This window comes from Lemur catta, chromosome 11 (genome assembly GCF_020740605.2).
Source record: "Lemur catta isolate mLemCat1 chromosome 11, mLemCat1.pri, whole genome shotgun sequence".
NCBI classification, from domain to species: Eukaryota; Metazoa; Chordata; class Mammalia; order Primates; family Lemuridae; genus Lemur; species Lemur catta.
Window position 1 is genome coordinate 34,516,449 of NC_059138.1, and position 17,934 is coordinate 34,534,382.

Below are 17,934 nucleotides of genomic sequence, written 5' to 3' on the forward strand. Positions count from 1 at the left end.
GTATTATTGAATACACTAATATTATTTGAGATGTAATGTCTAGCCTCTTACATGGACTCTCCCTCACTCTGGTCTTTATTGTCTCCAGTTCAAGCTGTATGCTGCCATGAAGATTTATATATATATGTGTATATATATACACATATATATATAAACTGGACTGTCTTCTGCTCAGAAATCTTTGGTGGCTCCCCAGCACCCACACGGATGCCATCACCCTTGGAGTGTCAGGCTTCTCACTACATGGTCTCTGCCGGGGGGTCCAGTCTCCTCTACCGCCCTCCTGTACATTCCCCTCCCTGACTTCACTCCTGCTTTCCTCTCCGCTGTCTCCTTCTTCCTTCTGCTTACCCAACTCTTTATCAGTCTGCAAAGTTCAATCCAAATCCTGCCTTTTCTTAGTAAATATCTCTGATACCTTCCCCCTCATGCAGACTAAAGCATAATTTTTCCTGGGCTGCCACTTCATTTTGTAAGTACCCACCTATAAGCATGTATTTTAATTCCATGTGAGTTTGCGTGCGTCTCTCACACCAGGCACAAGATTCTGAACTCCTTGAGGGCAGACTGTAATTCAGAGTCAGGTCTTTCTGACTTCAAAGGCCACTGTGCTTTGTGCCATATTGATTGTGAGAGGTTGATGGTGATAGAGAAGTTGAGAGTGGGGCCAATGAGATCTCAAATTTATGTCACTGGGCAGATGGTGCTATCTTGGATCAAGAGGGAGAAAGTGGAAGGAGTAGGTGTTGGGTGGTAGCACTCATATGAAGGATTTGAATAAAAAGAGAATTGGTTGAAGAGCAGCCTCCTGAGAAAGGTCAGCATTGAAGGCATGAGGACTGGAGCTCAGAAGACATAGTCAGAAGGGAAAGAGACAAGGATAGAAGCCCGGGTGACAAATTTTTAAGGACAAAAGAATTAACATAGTAAAATGCTTTAATAAAGCCCTTAAGCTTCTGGACTGAAAATAGACCATTGACCACTGAGTTTGATAATTAGGAAATCATTTAAAAGTTCAGAATCTGGAATGGAATAAACGAAATTATAATAAATTTTAGAGGGAGTTAAAGTTGAGAAAGTATAGATGTTGTATGTAGTTTACTAAATTTGGACTTGAAAGTAGGTAAAGGATAGAGGGTGGTACAGTTGGTGTAGGGTCTTACCTTGTAATGAGAAACAAGCATATATATATTTAATGTACCTGTAGGTTTAGGGGAGATAGCTAGTAGGACTGAAGGATTTAAATGTACAGAAAAGAGGAAATATAATTGATGAAATAATGTGTAGAGGAAAAAGAAGGGGACAGGATGCAGGGCACAGATGGAGAGGTTAGCTTGGGATTGAAGATTTTTCTTTTGTTCTGGAGGGATGGGTTGAATATTGGCTAAAGAGGTAGCTATGTGTGAGGAGGGGGAAGAGATTGGATAACTTTATAACTCATGATCCTGATTTTTCTTTTGTTATAATAAATGGGACACACTCTTTGAATTGAAAATATTGTAGATGTTCACTTTCTCTCTTTCTTATTTGCCTTTTGGATTTTTTGATGTCAGGGTGGGCACCATCTTGCCTTAGTCCAATTTATGAATATACCAATTGCAGTTCATATCAATCTCAGGCAAGCAATTATGTTATGTTACTCATTATATTAATAGAAAAGTAATTAAGGAGTAATATAATGGACTGTGCAGGCATTTACCTTTAATTGTGATAGCTGAGGTTTCTTCAAATGCTTATGCAGAAAAATAAATTTCTCTTTTCTTGTTAGGAAGTTTGGTTTGAATATTTAATATAGTTAGAAGGAAGCAAGCTTTGCACTGTGTGGCTTTACTTACTGGGGGACTTTAATTGTACTGAATGGAGTTAGAGATGTACATATAATGTTTTCCAAGAGTTGGGGGCGAGCCCTGAAAGATCAATTTTGACAAAAAATCAAATGATACACTATTAGGACTAAAATACCCAATGCAGCCTAGGGGCCTACATGAGCCACAGGAGGTCAGCATCTTCATCCTCTTATCTCAAGTCTTCTTCAAGTGGTATAACTTTGAGGGAGCCGTATTTTAATTATACAAAATTTAAGGGATATATACATTTAATTCTGTATGATTGAATAGGGCGTCATTATCAATATTCTCCCCAAATCTTCACTATGTTTAATTCATGAAATGTTTGTTTTCACGAGCTCAGATGCCTTAAACTATTAAGTATAGCCTACTTTAAATATTTGATAGGTTAATGAAAACTTTTGGGTATTTAATTTTTAAAAATGGATTTTTTTTTCAACATGTGTTGGAACTCTCAATATAAAGAGGGCTTTGGGATTAACTGTTTTGGTAAAATAATAATAGCTACTATTTATAGAGTCTCTACCTCATCCTAAAAGCTTTGCATGCATTATCTTATTTACTTGAACAGCCACCATCTAATCTCACTATTTGTCAGCTTGGACTTTGTGTGATGACTCTTCAATTCTTCTGTAATAAGATAATTAGCATTTTTTTAATTCCTCCCAATCTATCACATGATTAAGCCCACAGGAGTAACTAAATAATTTCTATCTAGATAAAGCACAATTGAAATGAAACAATCATGTTTTTTCTTCACAGGGACTGGTTTAGAAACTGATTAATGCAAGGTTGTTTAAAAGTACTAAATATCCATTAATAAAATGTTAAATGAATGAATTCAACATTGTGAACGCTATACTTAAGATCTTTAAATGTTGCACATAGCCTGGAATTATTTGGCTTATTTTTCATACTGCTTATGAGGTCCTGATTTCCTGGAGTTTGTTTGACAGGATAGTGTAAATTCATAATTTTGTGTTTTTTCTTTTAACAGAGAAGAATTTACAATTCATAAAGTGTTTGCTGAGCACCTCTAATGCAAGGTGCTGTGACAGGCCTCAGAAGGGAAAAAGTTGGGAGTAAGGGTCAAAATTTGGGTAGAAAAGAAGTAAAATCACTAAGTTATATTTCCTGCTAGTGGAGTTTATACACTGTTGTAGGGGAGGAAATGATAATACCAATTACTGTGACACATTTAAGAAATGTCAAGAAATTACTTATGAATGGAGGTACTAAAAAAAACTACCATTTTCATATGATTCTATATTTAAAATTTAAAATTGATTTTATATTTTACTTCTAAGGGATGCAGTGGAACTTGAGGAAAAGTAGCAACATATCTCCTGATCTATTTCCCTTCTTCTGCTCCCTAAAAGTGCACCACCAAGAAGTACTGTTCTCCAGGATGAAATCTCTCTAGCCAAAGGGTCTATCAGCCTTAGAACTCCTATCCAAACTGATCCTCCTATTTAACATTACATCTGGAATTTGCTAAGTATTTCACAAACTAAACGTTGAGGCAATTAGCAATTAGCATTAGACTTACCTTGATAGCTCTTAGAATTAATATACTTACTAATTTATAGGAACTTTTAAAAAATCAAAATATTGGCTATGGTGGTAGTAATTACTGTCCACAGGGCAAATCTATGGGAAAATATTTTGGAGATAGATTAGGTTTTGTGTGCTCTGTGTTAAGAACTCTTTAGAGTCTGAGATTTCATCCTTCTTGCAAGACATTTTCACAGAAGCTGGCAAAAGACACAAGATTCCTGGGTCAGACACAAACGACAAGATTATATGCTATGCTTTATGGCAGTACTCGCAGGAATAATAATATCTAGAGTGTCACCATTTTCTTGTGCTACTTCTTGAAGCCCAGTTCCCACAGGGTGATGCAACAAGGGCTTGGTGATGCCTGCACACCCGGTGGGTTGTGTGTCAGGAGAGGTATTCTGAGCTTAGGGAACCCAAATCTTTTATAATGGGCTCAAGAAAATCTGCTGCAACTCTGTCCCAGAAGGAGATATTTTCTTTAGAGTACTGAATGGGAAGCAAACCTGCCCTCTGCTCTGTAGGCAGACACCATTTTTTATCTTCCAAGCTGTTCACTAAATAGACATCCTTGCAAGAAAGTCCATAACAGAAGGGCAATGCATGCCTCTGCATGGAAGACATGCAGAAATGCACAATATCCATGGAAAATTGTCTCCTGGCACTGTATTAAGAGTTGCTTCTCAGCAAGTATCTCCTATTACATGCCAAGCAATGTTTTAGGTGATTTAGAGTATAGGCACTTCCCAGGTTATAGATAAGTTTCTCAAAACATCTTTAGTTTGGATTTGTATGTAACTTGGATTCCTGATGAATAGCACATACATGGTAATAATAACAACAACAACAATACTATAATGGCTCATATGTGGTAATAATAATACAGTGTAATACTGTAATCATACCCCTGTACTGTAATAATAAGTTATAGAAACTATTGTGTTCTCTCTTTTAATTCAAACAAATAGAACATAAAAGAACAAATGAGATGAAAGGCTTTCATGGTAAACTTTCTTGACTCTGGATCTTCTGATTCTTAGTGTTCTTGTGTTTCTATCAGCTGCTTCTCTGTCTATTTATGAGACTAGCGCTAGCTTAAAGATGCTGCACCAAAGAGCCACTTATGCCATGTGTGTTTGTTTACATGCGTGGAAGAAACTAGTTCCCAAATTATTAATTTAATTATATATTATCCTTATGAGGAGTCTTGGGAGCCTGTTTGTAAACATGGAATGCTGTAAGTCGGGTCATCCATAAGCCAGGGACTGCCTGTATACTTACCAACATCCTTATTTATTCCTCTAATGATCTTATAAAACAGAGTCTATTATTCCTAGTTTACAGATGAGGGGCTTGAGGCTTAGAGAAATCAAGTTGCCTGCTTAGGTATAAACAATGAGTGCCTTTGTTGGAATTTAAACCTAGGTCTGACTTCAACACCCAGGTTTTTCCTTACTGCCATTTTCCACTCCAAAGATCAACCTATTGTACCTTTCTACATAGCATTCCTTTACAACCTTAAGGAGCCCACAGGAGCATGAATCTCACTTAAAGGACCTCCTGTGGAGGGTGATTATACATAGCAGTTCATTAAATGAATACATAATATTCCTCCATTGATTAAATTCATTTTAAAAAGGGGGGCATTAATAAACAAAACAAACAAAAAAGAAAGCCAGGCTCAATTAAAGAACCTCTGGCTTAAGCCTTCTTCATATTTTGCCAGTTGTTAGACAAGTTGCATCAGTGAATTTGATAATTTTTCTTTGAAAAAGTGTTTTTTCCCTTTCACTATAAAGAAAGAGACTTTTCCTAATTCCCTACAGTTTTTCTCCTAGAAGCTGTCCTGAATGTGTAAGTGTCAAGTGTAGAAATTTTTGCCTAGGGCATCAGATGCTGTTTTCTAGAAAGAACAAAACTTGAGTAAAGGTTCAATAAGATCAAGTAAGAGTGCTGATTCTGGCCAGAATTCTTCAAAAGAAAGGTAGCACTCTAGTAAATATTTTCTTTTTACTCGGTTCGTTACTTTGACTCTTTGGGACGGTTTATTGCTATCAAGAATTGGGTGGTATGGATAGTCTTGACTTACTAGTCACTAAAATATCGTCTGTGCTCCTGGTCACCCAGGTGTGTTGAAAGTCGCTCATTAACAGCCTCTACAATCCCACTTTATGTCCCACTGTTTATGTGCATGTTTCTATGCACCATTCCCAGGACATGCTCTGTGTGGTTCTCTTCCTATGGTAACATTTGGCTGTTCTTTTTGCCGCTCACCCTTTCCTTCCACGGCATTTCTTGATATTCAAATTTCATCTCATGAAGGCATGTCTGATCTCTCCCACGGACAGTAACCCTTTCTTCAGGTGAACTACCCCTAGACTTCATTTTTCCTTTTCATGGATCATCTTGGTTGTGTAACTGTTTTGTCCACACAGGCATAATGTAAACTTCCTTTGACAGTAATGGGTGTCTTACTTATCTTTGCATATTGCATAAATTATATTTGACATCATATAGCTTTGAGAAGATGTGTGGAATGCAATGTGCCGAAGGCCATCTCAAGCATTCCCCTGCTGTGGGTTAGGTCCCAGCTTCTTCTGCTGTATGCCAAAGGGTGTATACTCTCACTTTCTGCCTTGGCTGGGTGTACCCATTTTGTTTGTCTTTTGCTTCTTGCATTAGATATTTCCTGCTCAGACCTTGAGGGGAGTTCCTTCCAATGTCTTGGCTTATCTAAAACATTCTGGATCTGCCCTGGCATTTCTCGTTTGGAGATCTCACTACATGATATACCAGGGGGAAAAAAATTTCTGTTCCCAGTGTTGTTACTCTTTTTGTAAAAATAAAAAATAATAATATTACCTTAATAATTAGTAGCAGTAATTAGTGTTGTGAGCAGATGGCTTTCCATCTTCTTCCTACTTAAAGCAGAAAATGAGTTACACTTTCATTCCCCAGATGCCATGGTCTCTATGTTAACATCAAATGAATAAAAAGAAAGTGGAATGTGTATGTTTACATATTTATTTAGGCATAAATATAAAATTTTCCCATGACCTGTTCCTTTTCCTGTTGCTTGTTTATGTATATATAAATGTAGATTTATGTATGTCTATGACATTATACATATTATATACATATATATGTAGGTAGATATAGATATATACATATAATATACCTCAATGCTAAGATGCATATTTTTCTACATTAAAGTGTTTTCTGATACTAGCCTACTTCTCATATTGATTTGTATATTTAATATAGTATTTTTTCCTCTGGAAAAAAATGAAAAGATACTATTTTAAAAAGCTGATGGTGCATTTTATAATTGATAGCATCTTAGGAACAACTAACTAAATTAATGAGATGAGGGAGAGGCCAGCTGAAAGAAATTCACCACAGTTTATAATGGGAAATAAGCCCTTTTCCCAGAGTTTATTAAGCACATGAATATGATTGCCCTACCCCCGGATTTCCAAATGGAATGAGAGGTAGAGTCAGTGTTTGGCTTCAGTATAGCATTAACGTGAGATGGCAAGTGTTCCTGGGGATGCCGTGGTCCCAACAACATGATCTTCTCCAGTCTAACATCACAGTAATCTTTGCTAGCATTAAAGCTATTTCATCTCTGGCAGAGTAACATTCAGTGGATGTATTAGGAGTCTTATCTTGCTAAAACCAGCAACATCAGGAATCAATAGATGAGTGACTTCTGCAAACAGTACCTGAGGGAGGAGCATACTTTTTTTCTTGAAGTTTCCAGGGATGATCCTAACACTGCAGATGGCAAGAATGATGTGGTAGAAGAATTTGATTTTTCTGAATATTTTTTCAAGCTCAGATTAGGTCCTAGCAGATGAACAAACTAGTTTAGGTTCAGCTGTGTCTTTTGTTGTTGTTTTGTTTTGCTTTTGTTTTCATTTTAAGCAAAAGAAGGAAAACAAACATTTTGTTCCCTTTCCAGGTGCAGACATTGATACATCCTGTAAACTTTACTGAAAACATCTAAATGAATCCTGCCCAACTGTTTGCTTGTAAATCCGAACTCTATTTTTCATAAACAGTTTGACTCACCTCTGATATAATGTGTATATTTCATTCACATAAATAGAGATAAAATGTTTTCTTCTGGAATAACATTCTTTTCTCCTTAAACATGGTTTCTTGACAAGGAAGTACTTTTCTTTTCTAGACCTCGGTTTCCCTATCTGAAAAATGGCGAAAATAATAGCTTCTACATCGAAGAGTTGTTATGGAGAATAAATTAATTACATAACGCAATAAGACACATGGCCTGGTCCTTGACAAAGTAGATTTTAGTAAATAATAAGTAATAAATAAATAATAAGAGTAAATAATAATCGCATGTAGACACTTTTCACACTCATGCATTTTTCAGTGTATTCAGAATTTGTACGTCTATCACCAGTCAGCAGAGCGTTTGTGCAGACATGCACCCGTGAAAGCTGGGCTGTGGTCGTGTTTCTAGTCCATGCTTCCCCACTCTTGGCAGACATCTTTCCATATTCTGTCTGTAAAAAGCTTATTTCCTGGTGTCCGGAGGTCAGAGACCTGTCCATGTTGGGCCCTGTGGAGGGCTGGTTTCCGTGTGTATTCTCACAGCAAGATGGGTCACCACAGTCACAGCCTGGCTCACAAAACACACTTTCTACTTCCATTTCGTTTTCCAGCCTTTCTCCATCTTGTGAAGGGCAGCGCTTGCCTCCGCTGTGATCGCATCCAGTCATTCTCCGTCTCGAAATGCAGTGAAGCTTCTCTTCTCTGATCGCCCTACATTGAAGCAAATTATTCTCACTCTTGTTGCTAGTGGAAAGTGCATTAAATTGAAGTCTGGAGTGCAGTCGCCTGTAGATGGGACTCTCGTTTTTTGCTAAGCAATGTCATCAGCCAGCAGCTCACATTTTTCTTTTTGGTTTTATCTGTCATTTGCCTACATGTGGCATTCAACAAGCACCAAGAAAAAGAGAGAAAAAGGTGCAGAAGCTCACAATAAGAAACTGATCATTGGCATCTTTAATGCAAATCCCTTTTCTTAATTGTCTCTTTGTCTCTGATGGGAGTGTACACAACTCTACACCAGCAAACAATTATATCTTGGCCAAATAATATGGAGACAATCACCCATTCTTCTTTCTAGGTATACACAGGGAGCTTCTTTGAGATACAGAACAATTCCAGGGGCAGCAGCTTCTCTTCCACACCATAGATGCCATGAGCATGAATGGAAAAGGGTGGCCAGGGTTCTAACATGTATTGAATGGCATTCATGTTCCGGTAGCTATGTTAGATATTTATATTCTTAAAAAATAATAAATAATAATGAGAAGAATTGATTAGGAGCAATTACTTCCCACCTCTGGGACAGCTGCAATGTAGTGCAAGGAAAAACTCAGCCCTGAAAGTTAGAAGAACTGCACCAGGGCTGGTTTAGCCACTAATGACGTGTGGGGGTGTTACAGAATATCTTTTCACCAACAGTTCCCTTGCTTGTACAATGAGCGAATTGGTTTTGCAAATTATATGCTTGAGATCACAAGGTGGACAATTTTGGAACCATTTTAATTCCCAGTTAAGACCTGAAGGTGTTTATCAGTATCTGTCATTATTTTCATTCTCAATTATTTAGGGATTGATTACTAATAGATAATTGGTGAGGTTTGGGGCGTTCTGATTTTTTTCCCTTTCTTCATGCTGCTCACTTTTGGACCATTTCAGCACTCATTGATATATGTATTTCAGACTGAGAAAATAAGAAATATGGAGACTGAAAGAAGTTGATTGGGTTCCTTAGTAATAATGACTCTGAATAAAAGGGCATTGGGGAAAAAGACTGAAAACTTTTGATTCCAATGAAATTTGGAAATTTATTAGGATTTTGATGACATTTGGGAACTTATTATTCCATTATTTTATGTGTTCCATTGTAACTTATAATCAGAAAATGGCTATAATATAAAGAAGAGTCTATTTGGAATTAGAGGATGGACAATTCTTATGCACATTGAAGGATTTTGCATGGGTAACCTTTATTTCCAAATTTATTTGGTACAGGACGAAAAACTCATTACCATTCATGAAGTGCCAGCATGACTTACGATAGTAGATGCAGTATTTTATATATTTACTAGTACAAGGCTTTTCCTGGAAACAGACTAGTCCGGGCTCTCCCAGTAATTAAAGAAATATTGTTAGTATTGTTATCCTAATTAGCCACATTGCATACTTATATAAACACACACAAACGCACACCACTTTGGGAGAAGAAAAAGACCTACTGTTGTTACTATGCATCTGGCACTTTGCCTAGCTCATTATATACTTTATTTCATTTAATTCTCAAAAAAGAGCAGTAACATCTATGATGCCAAAAATGTATTGTACTCCGTGAATGGGAATGGGAAGGCTGTTGTTCTTCACCACATTTACTTATTTTTTTCCTTTCTTTCGATTTATTTTCCTCTACCTCTCTTTCCCTCTGTCCATGTCCCTTTTTTCGTTCTCCTTTTCTCTACTCCTTGGTCCCAGTGGCTGATACCCATTCCTTTTCTTTCCCCTTCCTGTGTTCCTGGCTCTGCAGTCTTGGGTCTGCCAAAGGCTTCTGCGGGTCTCCTTTAACTCGGCTGGTAACTTTTGCAGTTAAAATGTTGCAGGGTGCTGCGTAAGTCAAGTCACATTTGGCAAAATGTGTGTAGTGTATCTGCAAACTGGTTTATACTCATTCTACAGCAATTAACTAGATAATTGCTCTGGCATAAAGACAGCCTTGTACTATTCTTGTAACAAAATAAATAATTTTAACTATAGCTTCACCTAATACTTCCAGGGAGTGCTGAAAATCCTGGCCCATTCTTATTGTAGATCAATTAAATGTCTCTGCAGCTTCTTTATGTTTTCTTTTACAGGAATTTTGCTGGCCATAATCACTGTGTTGTTTTTGAAGTGGAAGTCTTTGGTCTCTCCCGAAATGAAAAACAAATGCTCTCTGAATTAAGCAAAGCATACATGGGAGGGAACAAAACTTCACCTTTTCTCCCTTTAATTTTCTGTAGCCAGGACATTTTTTCCTGTCAGTACTTCAGATTAAGTGAACACAGAAAGGTTGAGGAAGCCCACAGTTTTAGGTGTAACATTTGAAAGAATTTCACAAATGAGAGGAAGAAGAATGTTCTTGGTCTAATACTCATATTATTCTTGTTATTGACTAGTCACTCTACCTGATGTGACCTATTTACAGAGAACCTAACTCCTGTGCTCAGCTTTGTGCTGATTGTGTGCTGTTGTACAAATGGGGAAAATTATATGGTACCTTGCCCCTAGGACCTTATAATGCATTTGGGGAGTTTAGAAGACTTCACACACATAACAAGAATAAACTATGCAAGAGAGCTAGGGATAACTTTGTTTTTTTAATGGACATTAAGGGCTGCTGATGTTCAGGAGAAACAAAAAGAACTGTATGGTCAGGGAAGATTTCTTGAAAGATTTGAGGCTGGGAAAAAGCCCTACATGATGTGGCAAGTGAGTAAGAAAGGAGTGTCTCAAGAAAAAATATTATTTCTTATGTCTCCCCTCGCCCCGCCCCGTCCCCTCCTCCTTTACTGTGAAACTGGGCAAACAAACTAATCATCCACCAGTGAGGCAGACTAGGTGAGCCTTCAAGTTTTGGAATCTAACAGTGTTGATCTGGAATGTTCTTTGTCACTCCCCAGCTGTGTGTCTTGACCTAAGTAACAGGTTTTCATCTATAAAATAAGGATGATGATAACACTTATCTCAGGGGCTATCAGAGGATTCTTTATAATAGTTTTCATTCATTCAATACATGATTTCTGAATACTTATTTCTATGTCCTCTTCTAGGCTTGAGGGATGTAGACATGAACACAATGAATATATCTTTGTCCTTAAGGAGCTTATAGTCCAGCAGGGAAGACAGATGGAATTATATAAAATGCTTCCCAGGATTCCTGGATCATGGCAAGTCTTCGGTGTATATTGGTGCATATCAGCTGCTTTTTTTTTTTTTTTGAGTGGGTTTGCCATATTTTATTAATACAAAGTTTAATTTGCTTTTTCCAAATGCTTCTTTTTTTTAAATTTCAGAATATTACATGGTAATCCAAGTGAGGACCTTTAAAATAGAAAAAATACCGTTAATCTTTTGGCCAACACAATTGAATTAGTCAGTGGTATTTTGCAAGTTCAATATTATATATTAAGTAACCAAATTTCCTTGAAAGCTTCCCACACTAAAGAGCATCATATTGATTTTAATATACAGTCATACATTAGGCTGGACTGTACCTCCTTGAGAATAGGAGTTCTGCCTTTATATTTCTATGATCCATGACCAGGAAGCTGTATAGCATGGAGTGGTTACTCAACTGTGGAGCTGAGATAACTGTTACTTTCTTGACTTCCATTCTGCAAACAGATTATCCAGTCACCCACATCTTTGACACTCAAAGCTGTAAGGCTGTGTAATTGACACCTTGGACACATCTCAATCTAATGGCCATTTAGTCTTGTAGGATTTTGTTGTCTTGTCTACATGTATTTTATATTCTCCCCTCTCAAGTTTTTGATGCCCACCCTCACAGATTGCTGAGAAGCAGAGTGTGATTCAGAAATTGTGGTGCAGAAAGTTTATAAGGAAATTCTCTTAGGATCATACCTGATAAAGGGAAGGATGGAAAGGAAGCAAGACTGGGCATTGGGAGAAGTTGGGCTGTGGTGAGGCCACATAGGAGGCCTCAGCCCACTCACAGGGAGCTCTGAGGTGGGGTGGTCTTTTAGACTGGAGGTGGAAGCCATATGTCCTCAAGGTGACCAATCATTGGATGAGGGCTATCTCAGGAACAGGGAATGGCCTTGGGTAAGTTGTCCCTCTCCAGCAAACATACTCCCTAAGAGGGCTGTTAGCAAGGGAGAAATTCCAGCGGCTGAAAGAACAGGTCCCTGATTCCTGAAGCAGGATCTGAGTGGCACATAACAGCATCCACTATGAAAGCACTCTTCCCAAAAAGGCAGATTTAGGAATGAATCCAAAGTGGTTGGTTTTCAGTTTTTGTATTCTATCAAGGGAATGCCCATGATTCATAAAATCATTATGGAATATTAAATACTCTTAGGTCTTTTAAAAGCTTCTGTCACAAGAGAAACTTGACAAGTTGGTATGGATTGGATTTTCTGACCTGTGTAGACAGGAGTTGGAGAGGAGATGAGGTCTTAGACATGTAATCAGTCCCCCTCCATGACTAGTCATCCCCCCCTCATTTTGCTTATATGTGATACAGCTAAAAATTTTGCTCTCTTTTATGAGCTATTTCTTGGGTTCTGAGTCAGCATTCTCTCATGAAAATGTTATAGTTAAATTAGATAGTTGCCTATAATTTACTGTCTTCCCTGTTGCTTGTGTATTCTTAATCTTGTTTACATTAGCAATAAATAGCTCCTGGAGAGCATAATGATACTTTTATTTCCATAAAGCGCTGTGATCACTGCTTTAGTCATATCATAACACATTGCTGTTCTGAGCTAAGTTAATGACTCCTCAAAACAGTGCAATAAACTCACAAATGAGCATTTATTCAATTTTCAGTAATTGTGGGTTAAATCTTCCAGGAATGCATAAAATAAAGGGCCTTCTGAGTTTATGATTATTTCTCTCACTTTTAAATTAATTTAATTTATTACCATGTATCTGATATATTTTAATTCCAATTCAGAGATGTTGAAATCTTATATTGTTTAAAAATCTGTTCTTTAATATTTTTATGGTTTTTGAAAGTAAAAGAACTATAAGGTAATACAGTAGGGGGGGCTGAAGGCAAATTACACATAAAAAATCCATTTCCATCTTAATGAAGTGTGTTATATGAGGCACTTCATGCTTTTGAAGAGAAAACAGACAATGCTTAAGAAATTTGCTTCTTTGGATAAAAGGGGTTTGTCAAAATTATAAACCATGAGCTTCATAGTTAGCTATATTTCTGTATGTCTTGAGGAAAGTGTTTTGTTTGAAATTACCAGAAAAAAAATCCCCAAACGAAACAGATTAATAATCAATTACAAATCTGAGCATATCTATTTTTTATTTTCTATTGTTAAATCTAGGGCTATTGTTTTCAAACTTTTTAAAGAGTCATAATATTTTCACTCAAATGCTATACTACCAGTTGAAAAAAAACATTCCTTTTAGTTTAATATGCAAATTTCTACTCCCTCCCCCCAAATTAGTGTGTTATTTTGATTGCTTCTTTTCTATACTTAAAAACAACTTATCCTGAAAAATTTCACACATATATAAGTGTAAAGGACAAGATGATAAATCTCTATGTACCACTCACTCAATTTCATCAATTATCAATGCATGCCCAATCTTGTTTTCTGTCTACCCTACTCACTCTCTTTTATCCCTATCTAGGTTAGTTCAATGTTTTATAATTTTCTCTGTCAATATTTTAATATGTATCTTTAGAAGATAAGGATTCTTTAAAACACAGAACCACAGACCTATTTTTATACTTAAAAGCTAACAATAATTTCTTAAGAGCATCAGCTAACCAATAAGTGTTCAAGATCTCTGAGTATGTTAGTATTTAAAAAAATTATTTGTTCAAATCAATATTCAAATAAGGCTCATACATTATAACTGGTTGATAGAATTTTGAAATCTCTTTTGCTATATAGGTTTCCTCTCCATCTCTAATTTCGTTTTCTTTTCACAGTTTTTTTGCTGAAGAAGTCAGGTCATTTATCCTGTATAGTTTCCCACAGTCTGGATTTTGCTAGTTGCATTCCTATTTCAATTAATATGTTCCATCATCCTTTCTATTTCCTGTAAATTGGTAGTAAGATCTAGACAATTGATCATATTTAGCTTTAATTTTTTGACAAGAATACTTCAGGTAATATGTTGTATGTCTGTCAAGAAGCATACAATATCTGGTTGACTTTTTAAAATAATTTTTTCTTAGATCCATTACTTGTGATGTAAAAATATTAAAATTCTATCACTCCACTTCATTTATTAACTGAGATACTTCTATAAAGAAATACCAGCCAGGAATGGTGGGTTTATAATCCCAGCACTTTGGGAGGCTGAGGCAGGAGGATCGCTTGAGGTTAAGAGTTTGAGATCACCCTGGGCAACATAGCAAGACACCCTCTCTACAAAAAAATGATAAAAAAACAATTAGCTGGACGTGGTGCTGCCTACCTGTAGTCCCAGCTACTCAGAGATTGCTTCAGCCCAGGGGCCTGGGTGACAGAGCAAGACTTTGTCTCTAAAAAAAAAAAAAAGGAAAAAATTAAAAAAAACCCGACCTCTTCTCATCAACTATTTAGGTGTCCTGAGGTATACAGTTTGTATATAGGTACAGTTTGATTCTTTCCCTTTCTTTCCTAGTTTTAAAAATAACAAATTGGTTCCCAGCATACTTTAAATATGGCCAGTGAATTTTTATTATTATCGACCACATTTTAAATATATTTGATGCATTTTTCCATTGCTGTTATTAAAGTTATTGATGTTAGAGTCCCATCTTTGGCCAGCTAGAGCCTACTTTTAGTTGGTTTGTATGTCCTTTTGACTCATCTGTAATACTCTTCAGTAGCTGCCTAATTTTCAGGGTGACAGGAAGTGCCAGGCTCATTTTATGGCTCAAACCTGGAATCAGTCATTTCTCCAGAGTTCTGGGAAATGGTAATGAAAGTAACAATCTAGGTCTAGGAATTATTATTTGCTTATTGTTACAGGTTACTTATTGCTGTTGGGTTGGTCATTGTATCTAGGCTTTTTCAGTGAACAGAGCTTTTTTTTATTTTAATAAGTTACATCACAGCTTCATATGATATATTCTACACACCTTTAATACTATAGGGTATTTACTTAACTGCATTGATCCTCTCATTCCCTCCCAAAACCAATATAATCATCCATTGCTTTATCCCATGATACACATACTAGGGACCCAGAATAAAATATAAACACTGCCACCAAAAAATATGATTACTAAAGTTTAAATAAGTTCCTATATTTTATTTTGCAGTTCTTTTTGTACTTACGTTGTATCTTACCGGGCATATATAGTAGAGGAGCTGTGTTTCAAAGTGACTTAAAGTAACTTTCCTATAGGCAGTTATGCTACAAACTCAATACATAGTCGAATTCATTTGCTTTGCTTTGCTTTAACCTTTTAGAGATTCCTTTTAAAAAACATTAAAATTATGTACACTATTTTCTTGTTCCAATGTTAAATATATAAACAAGGTATGTTTGGAAGAGTCTAACTTCTATCTCTGTCCTCTTGGCTCCATTCCTTACCTCCCCTGTAGGTAATTACTTCAAAAATTTTTAATTGATCCCTCCATCAACATTTTATTTGGTTTCTAGGAAGGTTTATATTTTTGTCTTAGTGATTATTTTATACTAATATTCTTATGCAATAACCATAATCCCTTTCTTTCTGAATATTGTTTTTTTTGGTTTTCTACCATAAGCAATATTGAAAGTAGCAAATAGCCTATTTCCCCCTCCCCATGCTCTCTCAGCATTTAATTTAAAACATTATCCTTTTTCAGTTAATAATAATAAGGTAATCATTAATTTTGGTGCACTTTTCCTATACTCTCCTCATTCTTCACCTCTTTTGGTGGCTGTGAGACTATATAGCCATTACAGATTATAATTTCTCTATTATGACTACCATTTAGTTTTAGTTTTCCAGGTAAATATTCATTCAATGTTCATCACTAGTCCTAATGTCATTGTCATTCTAGTCATTTTGGTTGTCTTTGGTCTTTTTGCCTAGCTGCCCAGTGGATTCTGTTTCATTTTTCTTTAAGTTTTGTCATATTATTAGTATATGTCTTTGTGTTGTTTGTTTTGGTTGTAGTTTTAAATTCAAGTTTTGTTCAATTAGGTTTTTATTTCAAAGTTTAAAAAAACTTAAATTTTTTAAAGACTTAAAATTTTTAGTATTTGTCCTATCACATTGTTCCTTTTTCCTGTGTGTGTGTGTGATTTTCTTTACTTCTTCCATATCTGTCACTGTCTCTTGACTCTTGTATATATCTTCATCTTTTAAGTTTTAGAATTTTTCTCCTTTATCTTATTTCTCTGAATATCTTATCCTGAGTGTTTATTCATTCTTATGTTTCTTCTAGTTCATTCTTTTTTTCTGGAATATTGTCCTTTTATTTCTATATCTTTCTTATATTTTTGCAGCTATTCTTTCAAGTCTTTCTTTTATCCAATAACCTAAATTCTGAGTTTTCCTATATCAGATTTATATCATTCTTTCATTATTTGCTTGATCTGTTATGGCTATATTTTGAGGTATTAGATTATGATTTTCATCTTTTTAGGCATTTCTTTCTGATATTTATTCATTTATTCATGGGATCACTATTTTGCATTTTATTCTATTTTTTAAAAACATAACTTTTGAGTGATGTTTTACCATAATCCTTTTCTGTTACCCATGTTTAAGTGGAAACATTTTTTTTTTTTTGGTCTATTCTTACGAGTAGAAGATAGGCCTCAAACTTCAGAATGCCTTCTTTCTTTTATTTCCACAGTACTAAAAAATATGACTTCATACTCTCTGAGATATGGAGGCCCTTCTTCTTACCTCTGCTTTTATCTGGATCTTTCCTTTCTCTCTGTTTCCCTTCTATATTCAACCGGATTCTACTCCCAGTAGTTTACCCGCAGTGTGGACCTTTGTCCTAAAGGGAAGCTTCAGCTGATTACTTTCCGGGGTGTAAAAGGCCCACACCTCTCCAACACCATCTGACCTTTCATGGTTCCATTATCCCACCAATTGGAGCTATAAACTTCTCTCCTATTTTCGGCTGCTGTACTTGGCATGGCCTCTTTGTTACCGAAAGTTCAGTACTTGTCCCCAAGGCCGAATTAGTGAGACTGAAAAATGATGACAAGTGGTTTGAGGAAAAGGAAAGAGAATTTGCCAGCAAATGAAGAGGGCAGTGGACTAGCATCTCAAAGACTGCCATCCTGACTTTAAGTAGAAATACAGGGCTTTTTAAAAGGAAGGTTTTTGGCTGCAGGGCTTGGGTCTACGTGACCGTGTCACATGTTGTGGCTTCGGGCTATTGTTGTTTAACTGTAATTAATGGTTTCAATGGACCTTATCTCTGGTTATGGTGGTCTCCTGACCCTCGTCAGTACAATTCTGTTGAGCCATCTCCTGTGATTTAAGATACTAGAAAACAAACAGCAAAGAACATTGTCCCGCCCCTTTGATCACTGGCCTCTGGGAAGGACTGCAGGTTTTAATTCCCAAAAAGGGTAGGAGTTTTAGAGAGACAACATGTAAAACATTTCCTTGCCCTTTTTATGACCTTTGCCTCTGTTACATGTTGAGTAGTCTGGTTAGTGCTGTTGTTTTTCTGGGTCTCAAGGTCGTCTGAAATCCTCTAGTTTTCTTTCTGCTTCCTCTTGTACAGTTACTGATGCCACGTGGGTCTTTTTGTATTAGTGG